Here is a 5574-nt window from a genome sequence, read left to right as displayed (position 1 = left end):
GGCGAAATGTCAAAATAAACGCCACGCAGAAGGCTGAAATACGGAGCAATTACAGCACGCAGCCCGGTAAGTAGTACAAAATGCGCACTCAATGATAGGCAACAATATTCTGACAACTATTCAAAGGCGTAGGAGTTGGGCAAGCGTCCCACTGCCCATCGCACACGCCCAGACCAGAAAAAAATAAATAAAAGGGGGGGGGGCAACGAGCGGGTTTCCCCGCGTCCCTGGCGCCGTGCACCGTGCCACCACCCGGCTCAGCCGCCGACCCCTTCTGCCACCGCCCGAGCCATCCTCACCAGCCTCCCCGCCACCAGGCAGCCAAACATGGCAGCGCCCGCGACGCCTCTGCTCGGCCAGCGGGCACCTCAGGCCGGAGACCAGGAATTCCGCAGCCACTGTCCCAATTGAACTCGAGAACCTTCCGGAATTTGCAGGAGGGCACGTGCCCCTCCACTACATAGCAACACAGGAACGCATTCTGGCCCGGCGACCTCTGACCCTCCCACCCTAACCTGCACGCCGCTCCGGGACGACTACTTCCGGGTCTTGCAGCACCCATTTCCTCCTTCTAAGGGAATAAGGAGGAGCCGGCAGCTCACCGAGACTGCAAATCCCAGAGTGCCGTGCGCCGACCTCCGGGGAGGCGAGTCCGGAGAATTTGAATGTTAGTTCGCGTTTTCCGGGCTTGCGTGAACCAAAATCTCCAAGTACCTTGCTGAATGAAGACGTTTCTGAGGTTTGTGTAACATTTTAGGCGTATCAATGCGCCTTTACCAGAATCGCTTCACTCAGCCTCTTTCCTACAAAAGCCCTATGAATTAAATATTATCTCCGATTTATACGTCAGGAAAATTGAAGCTGAGCGAGACCAGCTCTGAAATTTGACAAAGGTGTGAACTTGGGAGCGTCATCCAACTCCTGTGTTCTTTCTGCCAAATACTATCTCAGAAATTCTTCTGTATTTTTATATGATTTATTTTTATTTCATGTGCTCTCGTGTTTCGCCTGAAGATAATCTGTGTGAAGGCGTCGGATCCCTGAACTAACGTTCAGACTGTTGTGAACCGCCTTGTGTGTGCTGGGAACTGAACCTCGGGCCCTCTGGAAGAGCAGCCAGTGCTTTTAACTGCTGAGCCCTCTCTCCAGCGCTGCGTGTTTTTATCTCGGTTTTTTTTTTTAATGGTACGGTCTCCTTATGTAGCCTAGGTTGACCTCGAACTGGTGAACCCCCCCACCCCCTACCTCCACCCCTCATCCCCCCGCCAAGAAGGATCAGAAGTACTAATTTTAACAAGCGGCTGTGTTCTTTTCTTGCATATATTCCTTGTAGCACTTTCCAGCTTCACTTTTTTCCCCCCTGTACAACTGTGGACAAGCTGTATGCCAGCTTCTTCAGCTGCTCTTTTACACAATGAGATACTCACCTCTTTCAGGGGTTTTGTGAGGATTAAGTGGTAATTTAACTGATGACTGCCACTGAGAATAGCGTTTGGTAGTGCGTAATTGGTGGGAGTTTTATTGTAAAATCCCTCCCCCTTTTTTTTTATATCATGTTTTGTGTAGTCGTAGCTGGCCTGGAACTTGCTGTGTAGTCAAGATGATCCTGAACTCCTGATTGTCCATCCTCCACTTCCTAAATGCTGGGATTACAAACACAACACCATCCATACTTGGCTTAAATAGCTTTTTTTAATCATACATTTCCATTAAAAAAAAAAGGCTCATAGGAAACACAGAGCAATATCTGAAAGAAGTACCGTCAAGGATTAACTGTCAGGTTGGAGCCTCCAGCTCTCCTCTACTTGGCCTGGGAAACCCTATTCCTGTCTCTCTGCAAACCCTGCCCCCTCAGAGACTTCGAACAAAGGAAAGGTAGTGCCAAAAAGCCAAGTTATGAATTCTCGGCAGCTATTGCAACTTCTTTCCCTGAAGTTGCCAGCTGCCCAAGTCCCAGACACATCAGCGCCCCTCACCTATAGCCTATAAATCTTCCTGCCTCCGTTTCGCCTCGGGGCTCTTTATCTTTGTTTCCTCACCTCTTTCTTTCCTGCTCTCCCTCCCAGGTCTGGCTCACAGCTGCCTTGCTTCTGGCCCCGGGGCGTGTGCCTCTCTTTCTCATTTTCTTCTTTTTGGTTCTTCCCTAGTTCTTAGATTTCTGCTCCTACTTATTTTCTGCCCACCAGCCCACTGTCTCTCCTGCCTAGCTATTGGCCATTCAGCTTTCTATTAGACCAATCAGGTGCCTTAGGGAGGCAAGGAGAAACAAATACAACTTATCGTTACATAATTAAAGAAACACAACCTAAAGCAGCACACCTTTACTCAGTAATATTCCCCGCAGCAGAAATGTAGTGTAACACATCATTGCCTACTTAAATATCCCACAACACTTCCCTTTTAGCCTTTTGGGCTCTTTTGTGTTGTGTGCAGCTGCATGAACTTGCAGTTTAACAGAGTAGTACAGTACGCCAAGAGAAAAAAGCATAGTGCCTTTTTGAGTTCTGTGACTTACCTGTCAAGGTCTCACCTGTGTGTGCCTCCCGATTCCTCAGAAAGGGTCTATGTCTTGTTTAACACTGCTGTCCCTATCAATAGGACAGGAGATAACAACTCAGCTGTTTTCTGCCCTCCATCAGGATATGACACTACCAGACCCCCCCCCCACACACACACAGAAATGTCAGTGGACTCATAATGTAGAATTCAGTGCCACTGGGAAACAAGTGACATGTACAACAGGGTAGACAGGAGTGCCAACAGTCGCAGGAGGCCGTGCTTTCGGTTAAAAACAGAACTTACTTTGAACACAGAAAGAAAACAGCATGTTTCACTAGTGTAGACTGTGATCCACCCTTGAGTTACTTCTGTGGAGCGTGTCTACTATACTGGTAAGAACAAACATGTACAGTTCACAAAATAACACTTAAGATTTTCATGAGTTCAGAATGGGTGTGTGGACATACATGGAGGCAGAATGTAAAAATGTCTTATTGCAACTGAATTTTCTTTTTTTGAAGATTTATTATGTGTACAGTATTCTGTGTGCATGTATGCCTGCAGGCCAGAAGAGGGCACCAGATCTCATTACAGATGGTTGAGAGCCACCATGTGGTTGCTGGGAATTGAACTCAGGACCTTTGGAAGAGCAGGCAGTGCTCGTTAACAACTGAATCATCTCTCCAGCTGCAACTGAATTCTTAAAAAAAAAGGGGGGGGGAGTATTGTGTGTGTGAGCAGAGGTAAGAGAACGGCCTTCAGCTGCTCTCTCCATTGTAAACGTCCCCAGAATTGAGCTCAGGCCATCAGGCTCGACACTTAAAACTAGCTCACCAGCACCTGACGCGAATCTGGACGACAAAGTTTCACTAACCATGTGTGTATGGGTGCTTTGCCCACATGTATGTTGTCTGTGGACCACTTTTCATGCCTGTTGCCTTCATAGGCCAAAAGAGAACACTGGGTTCACCAGGACTGGAGCCACACATGAGGGTGCTTAAGAACTGAACCTAGGCTCTCTGCTCCTCCCTGTTCTAGAGACAGCCGCTTCTTTTCGCGCAGTGCCAGCCTCTTTCCAGAGACACGATGGTGAAGGTCGGAGTGAACAGATTTGGCCGTGTTGGACGCCTGGTTACCAGGGCTGCCTTCACTTCTGGCAAAGTGGATGTTGTTGCCATCAATGACCCTTTCATTGACCTCAACTACATGGTCTACATGATCCAGTATGACTCCACCCATGGCAAGTTCAAAGGCACAGTTAAGGCTGAGAATGGGAAGCTTGTCATCAACGGGAAGGCCATCACCATCTTCCAGGAGCGAGATCCCGCCAACATCAAATGGGGGGATGCCGGCGCCGAGTATGTTGTGGAGTCTACTGGTGTCTTCACCACCATGGAGAAGGCTGGGGCCCACTTGAAGGGTGGGGCCAAGAGGGTCATCATCTCCGCCCCTTCTGCCGATGCCCCCATGTTTGTGATGGGTGTGAACCATGACAAATATGACAATTCCCTCAAGATTGTCAGCAACGCTTCCTGCACCACCAACTGCTTAGCCCCCTTGGCCAAGGTCATCCATGACAACTTTGGCATCGTGGAAGGACTCATGACCACAGTCCATGCCATCACGGCCACCCAGAAGACTGTGGATGGCCCCTCTGGGAAGCTGTGGCGAGACGGCCGTGGCGCTGCCCAGAACATCATCCCTGCGTCCACTGGCGCTGCCAAGGCTGTGGGCAAAGTCATCCCAGAGCTGAACGGGAAGCTCACGGGCATGGCCTTCCGCGTTCCTACCCCCAATGTGTCCGTCGTCGATCTGACATGCCGCCTGGAGAAAGCTGCCAAGTATGACGACATCAAGAAGGTGGTGAAGCAGGCATCCGAGGGCCCACTAAAGGGCATCCTGGCTACACTGAGGACCAGGTCGTCTCCTGTGACTTTAACAGTGACTCCCACTCTTCCACCTTCGATGCTGGGGCTGGCATTGCTCTCAATGACAACTTTGTAAAGCTCATTTCTTAGTACGACAATGAATTCGGCTACAGCAACAGAGTGGTGGACCTCATGGCCTACATGGCCTCCAAGGAGTAAGAAGCCCGCCCTGGACCACCCATCCCAGCAAGGACACAGCAAGAGAGAGGTCCTCAGCTGCTGAGCAGTCCCTGTCATAACTAACCCTTGACACTGAGCATCTCCCTCACAGTTTCCATCCCAGACCCCCAGAATAGCAAGAGGGGGCTTAGGGAGCCCTACTCTCTTGAATACCATCAATAAAGTTCATTGCACCCCTCTTCAAAAAAAAAAAAAAAAGAACTGAACCTAGCCGGGCGGTGGTGGTGCACGCCATTTTAATCCCAGTACTCGGGAGGCAGAGGCAGGCGGATCTTTGTGAGTTTGAGGCCAGCCTGGGCTACAAGAGCTAGTTCCAGGACAGGCTCCAAAGCCACAGGGAAACCCTGTCTCAAACAACCAAAAAAGAACTGAACCTGGGTCCTCTGGAAGAGCAGCCAGTGCTCTTAACTACTGACCTGCCTTTCCAGCTGAAAACCTACTACTTAGGATAGGTATGGCTGTTTTCACATAAGAAAATTAAAAGTACATGATATGATGTTAAGTATCTGTGGTGATTTGAGTAAGAATGGTCCCCATACATTTGAATTGTTAGTCCCCACAGAGTGGCACTATTTGAAAGGAGTAGGTGTGGTCCTTGTTGGAGGAAGTATGTTACTGGGGTGTGCTTTGAGGTCTCAAAAGCCGAAGCCACGGCCAGAGTCTGTCTGTCTCTGCCTGTGGATCAGAATGTCACTCTCGGCTACTGCTCCCACACCTGCCTGCATGCTGCCAGGTTCCCCACCATGATGATAACGGATGAAGCCTGTGTAAGACCCCAATTAAAGGCTTTCTTTTCTCAGAGTTGCCTTGGTCATGTCTCTTCACAGTGAGGATAAGTGACTAACAATAGCCAAGGTTACTTGCTTGGTAGCAGAGCCGAGATTTAAGTACAGTTTAGGTATACAATTTACACTTAAGTCTCCATAGTAAATAGCTCACTCCAGTTAAAGAAACCATTACAAAAAGA

Source organism: Alexandromys fortis, unplaced genomic scaffold, assembly GCF_014885135.2.
Source record: "Alexandromys fortis isolate MF-2015 unplaced genomic scaffold, M_Fortis_MF-2015_v1.1 scaffold_77, whole genome shotgun sequence".
Classification (NCBI taxonomy): domain Eukaryota; kingdom Metazoa; phylum Chordata; class Mammalia; order Rodentia; family Cricetidae; genus Alexandromys; species Alexandromys fortis.
This window is presented reverse-complemented; position numbering follows the sequence as displayed.